Source organism: Camellia sinensis, chromosome 9 (assembly GCF_055761805.1).
Source record: "Camellia sinensis isolate YWXY chromosome 9, ASM5576180v1, whole genome shotgun sequence".
Taxonomy (NCBI): Eukaryota; Viridiplantae; Streptophyta; class Magnoliopsida; order Ericales; family Theaceae; genus Camellia; species Camellia sinensis.
In genome coordinates, this window is record NC_138969.1 from 165,780,612 (window position 1) to 165,796,034 (window position 15,423).

Below are 15,423 nucleotides of genomic sequence, written 5' to 3' on the forward strand. Positions count from 1 at the left end.
TATCATCATTAATCAACCTAGGGTTTCAAAAAAATATTGAAATTTCAAGAAAAATACAAACTTATTAACCCATTACTTTTTATTCCAATTTTTCCAATGATTATACATCTAGGAGTCACAATCCATCATTTTAACCCACCAATTTAACTTCCAACATCTCCAACTCTAAACCCTCAATTCTCAAGTTGGACATAATATGCTCAAAACTATAGATTTTGTTTGTATATACACAAAATTCCATAATTCCTTCCATGACTGCAAATATTGAAAGGGAATAAGGACCCCTACCTCAAGAATCAAGCAAAGGAGCAAAGATTGAGAAGAATCCTCCAAAAAATTCAAATTTCAATCGGTTGGAAATGTTGACCCTTTCTTGTTCTCCATCCTTGATGCAAGATCCATGGTGGATTTGTTGATAAACGTGGAGGAAATCAAGGTTTTGGGTGCTAGGGTTTCGGACATGGAAGAGGAGAGAAGAAGAGAGGAAAAAAAATGTAAGAAATGGGCCAAAAATCTCGTTTTTGAGCTGCTGTCCCGCACAGCCCGCACGTGCGGTGCTATTCCCCGCACGTGCGGCTCTGCTTCCAGCACAGATGTAAAAATTTCAAACGGGTATAACTCTCTCATCGGGACTCCGTTCTAGGTCGTTCTTGTGTCCAAATTGAAGCTCCGGAAATAAAATTTCCAATGGTTCTAACCTCACATTCAAATTTAAAGTGTAGAAAAAGAAAAGGGCAAATGAGTGACGGCTGATCGTAGAATAACTATCCAGATTATACTCTTTGGTCCAATCTTACTTTACCATCATACCACCACCTCAATCCATACCCCAAAATAAGAAAAAAACATTCTCAATTCCAATAGATATAGTTGAATTAAAACACATTAACCCCTAATTAAATAAGGATGACTTTTGGGGTCATTACATTCTCCCCACCTTAAGAAGTTTGGTCCTCCAAACTTGATTCACCTTGCCACAAGTCTAACTTCGTCCTGGACGTATAACATTTCTCAATCATTTGGCCATTCACAATCCTATACAGTCAATTCCGATGGAATTTGCTCCCAAAGTCACAAGTAATTCATCTCTACCAACTACTTGGTAACCCAATTGATAATAATACTTACTAACATCAAAGCATCATCTCATTATTCATAACCTTGTACATTTTAATTTATTACTCCACAAATCATATCTTCCACATAGTATAACATCTTAAGGATATTCAGAAATGAATTCATTTCAAGTATTCGTTTGCATGCAACTTATAAACTATCAAACATAATTCAAGCTTCTTAAGTTCACAAATAACCCCCATTACCATAATTCCTCCAAGATTAAGGAAACATTCACGACATAATCATGTGTCAAAGATATATACTTCGTACAACAACTAGATTCACAGTAGCAATTAAGTTCTAAATCAACGACTTCGTGGCTCTTTGTTCATTACCTGAATTAGACTTATCAGTTCAAATCAAATCTCTAACATACTCCAAATACCAACTTAAATCTCATATTAAGGAATTACATGTTCATAAAATCAAATACAGATCAAGCCTTAATGATCATACTTCCCATATTGCTGTAAGGTAATAAGCATTTAAAATCCATACTGGTTTAGAAGATCTCAAAATCAACATCATGACGTTAAGCACATAATACATTTACCATAAAGGTATTATATTCTTGTTCCATATTTAGTAAAATGTTCCTATCATGGACAAAAACATTTTCCAAACATACGGAATACATAAAGTTCTTTAAACCCTCCATAATTATATACAATACGTTGTTCAGAGATATTACTTAGAAACTTATCAGACCTTGCAAGGATATCAGATGATGGAATAATTCCCAATAGCATTAAACTGATTTAAACTTTGGCAGAACAATCTCCGATCCAACTTATAACAGATAAGACAGAATAACTTGAAACTCAACATAGAGCCTTCAGCAAAATATCTCTTTCAGAAAACTTGTCATACCTTGAACATTCGGAGTTCCGTAGCGTATCTAGTCATTTTGGGAAAATTATTCAAAAAGCTTATCATATCATAAACATGTCGGAAGTTCATAGCATTTTTATCATTTTCGAAAGTACTTATCATATAAAACACTTCGTAGCCCAAAATATGGATTTCCTTAAACATTGTATAGCATAGTCGTTGTTAAAATCATTTGACAAAAGTACCGAATGTAAATGATGGTATGACATCTCTAAATAACACGAATCACATAAGTTTTTTTTTTTTTTTTTTTTTTTCTAATAAACACTCTTTTCCGTATCATAATAAAGGAACAAGCCTTAAATTAAGTCTCATACAAATATTTCATCCTTAATCAATAATGGTGGGTTTATGATAACAATACGTTAGGTTCAGACTAAAAACACATCAGAGCAAAATTATGTCCTTCAGTCAAATGGTAGTCCACAAAAGAAACACAATTTCCCTATATCATTAAACTTCCATAAAATTCTACCGAACATTATGTGATCACAAATCATGATACTTGTATTTATTAACATTCAGGGTAGCAATTTCAACATTCTAACTCTTGATCACCAATTCCATGCTCGTTATCAATCATTAAATATTTTAATCATAATAATTTCATGAATTGTCAGCTACCATAATTCTAATGTCGCTCATCATTTCATGTTTCCAGAACTCAGCATGTTTATACTTCCCATTAGCCAAGTCAAAACACTACAATTTCAATTCGTACACAAACACATTTTATCATACTACCCAGATGTAGTACTTTCTCAAAATCACAGATCTAAACATGATCATGGTGAGGAAAACATAACTCGAGCTTAAAGTTAGAGCATCACACATAGCATTTCCTTTGTTCTTAGAAATCTCACAGATGACCAACAACCGACAACATACATTTTATTTAATCTTTACATATAAGTCGTCTTACCGACCAGTTCGAACCCTCACCATGCTTCCGCTGCGCAACTTTATTGATTAAATCCCATCTGCTCATCTTACCATGTTCTGCATAGCAATCAACCACAACATACACAAGAAATGTATAACAGACATGAATAATAACCATTGCGGTTAGCGTCATTACATATACCATTATCATTGTTATCAATTCCTTTCATGTGCATTAAGGATGTCATGCATGATGCCTACGTCTTTTCTAGACATCTTAAAGCTCAATGGAGTCATATGTGAGATAACAACTCGTGCTCTGATACCACTTGTCACGCCCCAAACCCGGCCCTTGAAGTTTGGGCATGACCACTTCAGAAACAAACATTTAACCTGTTTTATATCTATATATATGGGGCCTAAACGGAAGCACTAAATATCAAAATTTGACACTGGAAACAAACTCCATCGAGCTACTACTATCATGCCAGGATCACAAACTTTTAACAAACAAATAAAATCTAAAACATACACCTGAACATCGGTTATATACATACATATATACAGATCCAGCCCTATCATTGGGCATATACAAAAACACGAAAGCTATATACATCACTCTTAGATAGACATTCGAAAAGCAAGCCAACATCTTATCAGCTTAACAAAATCAATGGATGTGTATAGTGCCTGGACATACGAAGGTTGACAAAAGAAAGCGGCGTCACGGCTGGGACTGATCACCTAATTGGCGACCTACAGAAACAGACATAACAGAGAGTGAGCCGGGCTCAGTGAATACTAACACATAAATAAAACGATGCTTAACTTGAAACATAACACATAGCAATTCATATAAACATGTAGAGTTCACATAGTTAGTCTGATTCTGTGCTAAGTACATAATGGCCTTAGGTTCAATCTTGCAACATAAACATGGTGGCTATAAGCCCTTGAAACATAATGGCACGAGGTCCTTGAAACATGGTGGCTATAAGCCCTTGAAACATGGTGGCTATAAGCCCTTGAAACTTGTGGCATAAAGCCCTTGTAACATATGGCACTAAGGCCCTTGAAACATGTGGCATAAAGCCCTTGTAACATATTTAAACTTGTAACATATACTTGAAACATACCTGAACATACCTGAACTTGTAACATACTGGAAACATGCCTGAAAGATACTTGAACATCATTCATTAATTCAAACGGAACATATCATGACTAGAGCATTTCTTATTGTATCATGTCATTATCGTACGCTTAACAATGAGAGACTAATTCACATCCTCATGAGGGTCACACAATGATGCTAAACTTTGCACTTATATCGTAGATTCTGAATAACTTCCAAGTTAGAAGCAACATAGCAAAATAACTTCAATTCATATGGATACACATAGCTACTCTTATATTTACTCAGAATCCATTCTTCAAGAATGAACATAAATTCTTTTGGGTAAATGACTTACTTTACGTGCTCTATTAATCAATAGCATACACCTTTGTTTAATCATTCTTATATGTTAACATAGTTGCCTTGCCTTGTAATTAACAGAGTTCTAATGGTAACCGTTACACCATTCCCATGAGTTGACATAATTAACGTAAAGTTCACAGGACATTCCTGATAAGTAGTAACGAAAAGTAAGCACATTTTCATTAGATTACAGATGACTTTATTGGTTTCACAATTTCACAGTTTGGCCCTTGGCCTGAGGGGTTCACACATTTACAATAGCCTTTGGGTTTCATAGATTCACAACTTATCACATCGGCCTTCGGCACTTTGGATTCACAAGTTCACAAATTTGGTCTTGGCCTCATAGCTTCATAAGTCACAAGTCGGCCCTTGGCCACATAGGTTTGATCTTCACAAATGGCCCTTGGTCACATAACTTCATATTTCACAAGTTCTTTTGATGTTTTCATAATTTCATAATGTTTCTCACACAACTTCACAAATTCTTTTGAAGTTTCCATAATGTCACAGTGTTTCTCACATAGCATACATAACATATATGTCAGCATAATTCTTACGACGAAGATTTAACATCAATAACGATATACGGTTAAAGGTACATCAAAGTACTACTACTCACAGCGCTCAGGTGCTTGATCCGCCCCTGTAGCTAACCCTACACAATTCACATAATTCAAACATAATTCATCATAGTACAACACCAGTCAATTCTCTATGAGTCAACACAACATAATCCAACAAAGTCGATATCACTTAATTCATCAACACCATTTGTAATTTAACATAATTCAAAATAAATCCTTGAATTCCATATCAACATTCCAAAACCGAGTTCATATCATCCATATCATTGATAGATTATTTCCCCAATTTTCCCTTCACATTACAGCATGAATTACAATGTTTATAATATAGCTCATTCGCAAATTTTAAACATAATTTTCAAACATTTCCAAATTCCAATTAAACTTGAACACATATAATTCCATACCTCAATTTCATTACTCTACTTTCAATTTGGGCCAATTCATTGGTTATCATCATTAATCAACCTAGGGTTTCAAGAAAATATTGAAATTTTAAGAAAAATACAAACTTATTAACCCATTACTTTTTATTCCAATTTTCCCAATGATTATACATCTAGGAGTCACAATCCATCATTTTAACCCACCAATTTAACTTCCAACATCTCCAACTCTAAACCCTTAATTCTCAAGTTGGACATAATATGCTCAAAACTATAGATTTTGTTTGTATATACACAAAATTCCATAATTCCATCCATGAATGCAAATATTAAAAGGGAGTAAGGACCCCTACCTCAAGAATCAAGAAAAGGAGCAAAGATCTAGAAGAATCCTCCAAAAAATTCGAATTTCAATCGGTTGGAAATGTTGACCCTTTCTTGTTCTCCATCCTTGATGCAAGATCCATGGTGGATTTGTTGATAAAAGTGGAGGAAATCAAGGTTTTGGGAGCTAGGGTTTCGGACATGGAAGAGGGGAGAAGAAGAGAGGAAAAAAAATGTAAGAAATGGGCCAAAAATCTCGTTTTTGAGCTGCTGTCCCGCACAGCCCGCACGTGCGGCGCTATTCCCCGCACGTGCGGCTCTGCTTCCAGCACAGATGTAAAAACTTCAAACGGGTATAACTCTCTCATCGGGACTCCGTTCTAGGTCGTTCTTGTGTCCAAATTGAAGCCCCGAAAATAAGCTTTCGAATGGCTCTAACCTCACATTCAAATTCAAAGTGTAGAAAAAGAAAAGGGCAAATGAGTGACGGCTGATCGTAGAATAACTATCCGGATTATACTCTTTGGTCCAATCTTACTTTACCATCATACCACCACCTCAATCCATACCCCAAAATAAGAAAAAAAACATTCTCAATTCCAATAGATATAGTTGAATGAAAACACATTAACCCCTAATTTAATAAGGATGACTTTTCGGGTCATTACAGCTCGCTTACACCTTGCACATACCATACCAAAGGTCTCGCTTACACCCTTAAACCATGGCATAGAGTCTGAATACATCCATATCAACCTGGGGGTGCGCTTAGACTGCTTGTGCAAGACTTAGATCATTTGGTATTAATCCCATCATAATTCAAGTCATTCATACGTATATTACATAAATCATTCTGAAACACAAGGGTGAACGTCGCCCATTACCAACCCCTTTCCATTTCCCATTTATTAGATCTTTTGCTAAGCAAGTTAGTCACATAAAAGAGCATGAAACAAACATAAGAGAGGAAATATAACCCATGATAAGCATACATAAGTATGGTAAAGCAAACAAACAACATTAGGAGTGTTTTGACATACTTAGAGACAAATAACACAATAAAACACAATTTTCAGCACTATTCAATTCTGCGGGGGCTAAAATAATGCTTTGGTAAACATATTTCCAGGTCAAATTAGGGGCTGAAATTGCATAGAAACAGTAATCAACCTGTCTAGTTTCAGTTCCAAATCTCAAAATTTTCACAGCACCTCCAGGAATTCATCTACAAGCTATATTCGAAAACCTATCTAGAGTTGTCACCTTTTGGGAAAACTAGCTTTCCTCTCAATTTGCCTGATGATTTTCACCCAATATAAATTCCATTGGAAAGAGGACTCAGAATACTAAATTTTGATAGAAGAACCAACATGAGATGATTTTTCTGGAATTTTATAAAATTGCAAGAAGTGGACTGTTTTTCAAAGACTCAGGACCAGATTTTTAAACACAATATCCAAGCCCTAAAATCACACAAGGAGGGGCTAATAAAATTATAACAAGCTCTAAACACACCAAATATCCTACATTAAATTTAGATTTGAGAAATAAATAAATTTGATATTTCTTTTAAATTAGAGAAGTCGCGGCAGTGCATAATTTGACAATTTGTAAGGCAAAGTCACTAAATCAAACCCACACTTTCATACACATCAAAAACCCTATTTACCATTAACATGCAACAGGAGAGGGCATCTAGACAATAGGATGAGATGGGTGAAAGAATTGGAGAAGACATGGAAGGGGAGTGTTCTTACATTAACTCAAGAAAACAACTTTTCTTCCTTCTTCTTCTTCTTCATTTCCTTGTAGTTCACAATCTCCTCCTCTCACCCTTTCCTTGGCTGTTGAAAATATGTGTAGGGAATGTGGAAAATGTTTTCAATTTATAGGCAAGGGATTTAGGTTGAAAAGACAATTTTACCATTACTCAATTATTGTTCCTTAATGGCTAAGAAAATTATCTTAATGACTAAGGAAGGCATAAATATCTAGATATTTTTTATTTTGTTTTTCAACCAATTTTTCACCAAAATATTATTTATAATACCTATGTACATATTCAAATAAATAATAATATTCTATTCAAATAAATAATAGATGAAAGAACAACAAAAATAAAAATAAAATGTATGAATTAACCCATAAACTAGGAGGTAAATATATAAAAACCAAGTTTCCAATTATAAAGTGATGTTCCATGATTTACTTATGATAATATACGGGAAAATTATCCTTTATTGGGCCACTTTGTAAAATTTTATGAAATTTGGGACTGAAATGCAATTAACCTAAGGCTTAGGGTTTCAAGTGTAATTAGCAAAATTTAAGGTCTCTACATTGCAGCACACATCAAATGTGTCTGGACTAGAGTAAGTACATCAAATAAAGTAGAAGAAAACAAACAACAATTTACTAACTTATATTCCATTAGCAACTATTAAATCCTTTCTTTGTCATCTTGTAGGGCTTTAATTTGGACAAGTGAGTTGAATCTCATTACTTTTGAAGATATCAGAAGCCTAATAAAGGAAAAAGAAATTGCCAACAATATAAGTCTTTCATCAAATTTCTCTACAATGTTCCATCAGCCTTTATAAGCCAATGTTACAATTATAAATGATATTTTTCAGGTCATTGATGGTTATGGAGAGATCCTATTTGCTGACCAAAAGAGAAAAGGACAAAAAGCAACTTCATATTTTTTCACATGCATAAGCTTGATATGCTACTACTCTTTTATTTGATTTTCTCTGAAATTACTTACTACTTCCTCTTGTTAAGATACTTCTTGAAGTCAGCTGTGTCACTTGTCTAATTTTCTCTGGCTAGTTGTGTGCATTTAAAATTTCTTTGTGTGTATATTTCTGAAATTCCTATCATTTTAACTTTCTCATAACCATTTTTTGATTTTCTTTGACCGCAGAACTTCATCAAGATGATAGAAAATCAAACTTTCCGAGTCTCATTGTTTGACAAGCATCTTGAAACCACATCGAGGAACCTAGTTCCTCCATTTCCCAATAAATAGCGGGGGCAATGAGAAGTCAACTGATGAAAATCACTGGATCTTGATTGTCTTGGACAAAAAAAACAATTTATGGAGGTATTACAACTCACTAAGGCCAAGGAGGGATGATGCCCACGACAAATATCTCAAAGATGCAAAACAATTGGTAACGAGTGCAAATTTCTCTGATCCATGATAATGTTTATGTGATGATATTCTTCATAGAATTCCATTAATTTGTGTCTTTGTGTCCTTGTGTGTAAATTTCTCTGTTATTGAAAAATTATTTTTTTTAGCAAGATTATGTGGAGAATTTTTTGAAAGCTTGCCTTGAAAGAGAGGCACAATCACAACCCTCTTTCAAATTGATAGACTCACAAAACACAAATTATAACTTTCCATATGTTGACAATGCTCCACAACAAGCCAATAATTCGTAAGTTTCATACAACATTTATAAATAAGATAATCTAATTTGAATGTTTCTCAAAACTAATTATACCTATAATTTGTACGCAGTGTGGATTGTGGCCTCTTTATATGCTACATAATGCGACAATATATCAACAATGAACCTATCAGCTCGACATTATCGACACAAGATGTAAGGTTAATGAGGGCAGAAATCATATAGAGATTTGCCACCGAAATTGGCCGGTCATGGACAGAATCAATTCAAATACCATCAAAAGAAGAACCAAAAGTATAATAGTAAAAGCACACTAGTGAAAGGAAGACAATGCATACAATGTAATTAGAAATAACCCTGTATTTTTTTTTTCATACATTGAAGGAATGATGATGTTTGACATATATGTATATATCTTTTTTTAACTAATGTAAACTTCAAAATTTTATAGCTATTAATGGTTAAATATATATATATATATATATATATATTTATAATGCATGCTAAGTGGTGATTGTCAACACAATTCATACAAAGGAAATTATGTCTGAAGAAATTTCTCTGGTTTAAAGTTACCAGAATTTCACAGAGAAATTTATCTCGTATCATGCCAAGAGGGTGCCTAGATGATCATGTAATTTGTAATGCACTGTGTTGGTGTAAAAAAATGCATAAATTAATTCACCACCATCAAATTCAGAAAACACAATGCATATACTAATTTTCTCTGCTATTGGCAAATTTCTCTGGATGAATTTGACTTCACAAAACACAATGCACAGAGTAATTTTCTCTGCTAGTGGCAAATTTCTCTGGATGAATTCGACTAGTATTATAAACATTGCCTATAGTATGTTTCAACAAACACAATGCACATGGTAATTTTCTCTACTATTGGCAAATTTCTCTAGATGAATTTGACTAGTATTATAAAGCCACTCCCAAAGTATATTTAAAAAAACACAATACAAAAAGTAATTTTCTCTGCTATTGAAAAATTTCTCTGGATGAATTTGATTGGTATCATTATATACACACTGTCCAAAAGTACATTTCAAAAAACAAAATACACAAAGTAATTTTCTCTGCTATTGAAAAATTTCTCTGCATTAATTTGACTGGTGTTATAAACACACTGCCCAAAGTATGTTTCAAAAACACAAGTGCATTGATCCAGATATTACAGAACAAATTTAAAAGAAAATACTAAACACAACGCACAATAGACACGTTATTTTTGTAATAAGATCCACACCCATACAAATTTTTCTCTGTTAACCAACATTGAAAAATGCAACATAAATTCTTCTAACATCCTCGAATGTATTATTCAATCAATACAATGTATTATCCTCAACTATTTAACAAAGGTTCCTTACATGTCCTCTTAATATGGCGACCAATACTCTTACATCGACTACACTTCATCACCTTTTTAAACTTTCCAATAGAAGCAATTATGTTCTTTTTTGGCCTCCCAGTTGGTCTCTTACTTAATAGAGGTAAAATCATAGCATCATCAATGCTACACACAGGTTTTTCAACAGTTGGAATTGGGCTAATCGAAAACCAGTATGCTTGACGATACATATCAGCATGAAAAAATGGTTCAACAAATGAATTCAAATTCTTTCTACTCTTAAAAGTTGCAGCAACAGCATGTTGACATGGATACCCATTTATTTTCCATTTTCGACATGAACAAGTTCTCAACCCAAGATCAACCATAACCAAAGGATAACAATGCACTTCAAATACATTATTAGATGATAAACTCACATTTCATGTTCTCTTATCCACAAAAGCCTTCTCCAACACACTATCCATACTAGAGCAGAGAACTTTATTCCATTTACTAGAAAGCAGCCTCTTATCAGACCTCATATTCATGATTTGCTATTGTATTACGTCCACCAATTTGTTATTAGTAAGTGTTGAGCTTCTTGTATCCATGAATTGAATGACTCAACAACATTTGAATACATTTCACTATAATGTTTCTCCTCAAAATATGCATCACTCCAATTTTCATATGGTAAACTTCTCAAGAAAACACTCACAATGTCTCATCTCTCATTTTTTAATTCATTTAACTTGAATGGAATGATGCTTTTGTTGGCGCATATGCACATTCTGAAAACTTAGACACAATTGTCTCCCTAACCAAATTTGTGTTTCCATACGATAACCTATCCCTAAAATTTCTCTTTACATGTTCAAGAAAAAATCCATGATAGCAATTAGGAAAAAACCTAGCAATTCCTTCCACAATACCACAATGTCTATCTGGTATGAAACTTATCACCCTCTCCGATCTCAACAATTCACATAAATGTTCAAGGAATCAACACCAATTGTTTTTATTCTCAGCATCAACAATGACAAAAGCTATAGGAAAAAAACTTACAAAGCAAATAGGAACAAGCATATTAGATATACATATCCAAAGAAAATTAGAACAATAAACAACCAGAGAAATTTCACACTGTCAAAATCTAAAGAAACTTCACACAGTGGCAACATCCAGAGAAAATTCACACAGTGGCAACATCTAGAGAAAATTCACATAGTAACCAAATCCAGGAAAAAATCACAGAGTGCCAACATCTAGAGAAAATTCACACAGTGATCAAATCTAGAGAAAATTCACACAATGGCATATCCAGAGAAAATTCACACAATGGCCACCTCCAGAGAAAATTCACACATTGGCCACCTCTAGAGAAAATTCATACAGTGGCACCTCCAGAGAAAATTTAAGTGTCAGAGAAAATTTACAAAACATAACCACAAAAATAGAAAATTCACTCAACTCCCACATGTATAGAAAATTTACATAATTAGAGAAAATTAGATATATTTACAATTACCTTTATTCCCATCTTTTCCCATTGCAGGAAGCATAACTCTTTTGTGTCGTCTTTTCAAAAATGTTCCATCAAGAAACAACAATGACCGACAATATTAAAAACCAGCAATGCATGCATAAAAAGTCATAAACACTTTTTTGAAATGCTTGTTATCTTCAAAATCTAACTCAAAACGACTACCTGGATTATTCTTCAATGCCTTATCAAAATACCACCGTAATTGATTGAATGACAAACAAGAATCCCCATATGTACTATCTTTTGCTTTTTCAACCCCCAACCAACTACAGTTATAACTGATTGCGACCCCATACTTGTCTTTCATTTCTTTGACAACATCCATTGGATGAGTTAAAGGTTTCGCACTTACCTCTTCAAGTATCAGCCTAGAAATTAAGCTAGAAGTCATCCTACCATGTTTACTAGTACGAACCACCACACCACATGTATGTTCATCGTTCAAAGTTCTTATGTAAAAGAACCCATTTGTTTTTTCAACTGAAGCATGTACACGCCGCATACATCCCCTTGATTCCTTATATGCACATTCTGCTGTAAACCTCAGCTTGTCATTTTTAACATACGTAAACTAAAAACCAACCTCAATAGCATACTTGCACAAAACAATATGGAACTCAACCACACCACCCTCAAATGTTTGTCCAACACTTCTAATATTATTTCGCCAACCAGCTGACAATAACACCTTTTCTTGGTGAGAACAAAACATAGAGAGTGAATTACTTTCAATACCACGAGCCAATCACATTCACCATGCACAACATCTACCCAATTAGACCACACTTCATCCTCTTGATCAGAAGTACTACACCTAATAACTGAAACATCAATTATATCAATACTAAGTGCACAAACAACCCTCAACATATTCAGAAAGTCAATATTATTTTGAACCATACAATTCAGATAGCAAACAATTAAATATGAAATGCGCATCATCTCAGGTTTCAAATTCTCCCATATTTTACACAATATGCCAACCAATTCCTCAAAATTCAATTCACATGAAACATTAATCAAAATAGTATCATTCCCATAATTGCACAGTAACAACACTGCATTGTCTATCTAAATTGAAAGGAAAAACACAAAAAATAACTTGTTCAATATAAAAACACTTAAAAAGAACAACATAAAAGTCCAGAGAAATTTAATGAGTTCAGAGAAAATCACAGAGAAGTTTACAAACTTAAAATTTTCTCTGGACTCAAGTAAAAGTCCAGCGAAATTTACAAACTTATAATTGACTTTCAAGATGACAAAATCAAAATCACAGAGAAAATTAATAAGTTTAGAGAAAATCACAGAGAAAATTAATGATAACTATTAAACACAATCATAGACAAAAATCACACAGAATATCTGTTATGAAATTATAATATTCTATGTGATTTTCACTAGTTTACAAGCTTACAATTTTCTTTCTGTGATTGTGCAGTATTGGACTCAAATCAAAATCCATAGAAATGAATACCTTCAAGATGACAAAAACAAAATCACAAAGAAAATTAATGATTCCATAGAACATCACAGAGAAAATTCATGAGTCCAGAGAAAATCATAGAGAAAATTCATGAGTCCAAAAAAAATCACAGAGAAAATTAATACTAACTATTAAACACAATCACTGACAAAAATCACAAAGAAGATTTGTTATGAAATTATAATCTTCTTTGTGATTTTCACTAGACTACAAGCTTACAATTTCCTCTGTGATTTCCGTTGGATTATAATAACAAACATACAATTTTCTCCAGAATACAAAGAAAAGTGCAGAAAAATGAAAAGTGCAAAAAAAAAAAAGAAAAAAAAAACAGAGCACAAAACTTAGGAATGTGCAAAAAACTCCATCGTCAATAACAATGAATGAAAAATCAACTTCAAAAATAAAAAACAACTACATTGAGCTGGCTTTTCTCTCACATTGATCAAAACTGAAAACAAAAACCTAATTCAAAATACACTAGAACAACTTCTCTAAAATTGGAGTCCTTATATACAAATCAAATGAAAAATCAAAAAAACTTACCTGATTCAACTCCACTGGAAATCAAATCAACATGACTTCAACTCCTACACGATCAACAAAAATCAACTTCTACACAACTACAAAATCAACTTCTACGCGATCAACGAAAATCAACTTCTACACGACCAACAAAAATCAACTTCTACATGACTACAAAATCAACTTCTACACGATCAATAAAAATCAACTCCTACACGACTACTAAATCCCCAGAAAATCTCCACGAAAATCTGCATCATCAAAACTTGCATCGTCAAGCTCATCCCAATGTTATCTCCTACAAAAATAGCAACGTAATCTTCAGTTTCTAAAATTGAAAACCACATATATTATAAAGAAAGGTAAAATAGGTATTTTATAAACTAAAATAACATTGAGGGACCTTAGACCATCTCCAACGTATACTCAGATTCATCACCAAATTTAAATTTGGTGAAAAAGTACCATTTTTAGCTTTCCAATGGTTTCAGCAAAACGATAAACTGAGAAGCTAGCCCAGCTTTCACCAGATCACTGTGTGTGACCGTTAGGTGTGGGGCCACCGGACAACCGGCCGGACCAGTCGTCCATTGCATACAAAAAATGAAAGCTGCTGTGTTGTGCAGTGCTTATTCTCCTTTTCTCGACCCATCTCTCTCTCTTCTCCAACTTCTCCAACTCTCGATCGACCATCAATCTCTGAATCTCGCCAAACAGTCCCATGGTCGTGTCTGCCATCTGGGTTTCGACCAACACTCTCTCATTGCAACAAAGCTCATCTTCGCATACTCTCTTTGCAGAAACCCATCTGACGTGCGATTTGTTTTCGATTCGGTTCGATTCAAGAATGCATATTTATGGAACACAATGATTAATGGGTACGCAAGAAATTATCTGTATAATGAGTGTGTATACGAACTGGGTTTGCTTCAGATTCTGTTGTTTGCAACTCAATTGTGTCTATGTATTGTAAATGTAAGGTTTTTATTAAATCCCGCAAGGTGTTTGATGAAATGCCGCACAAGAATGTCTCTTCTTGGAAAGAACGAATTGGATTTGGGTTTGGGTACTGATGTTCATTTAGGATGTTGTTGGTTTAATGGGTGGGAAACAAATCCATGGATTTGCCATCAGAAAGGAATTGAATGATGAAATTTCTTTATGCAACGCTCTGGAGGGGAAAAAAAATAAATCAGAATCCTAACCGGTTGACCGGCCGGTCGTCCCATCGGACGTCCCCAATGTTTTGATGCAAATTGTTGAAGCTACTTGTATCAGATTGAGAAAATTGCCTTTTTTTTACTCAAATTTGGTGAAAAATTTGCCGAGCCATTGGAGATGCTCTTAGGCATCAAAAAATATTATTGTGGATCTCTCCTCATACTAAAAGTTGGGTAGGGATCTTAGACTAATTTTTCCTAAAATAAATTATATAA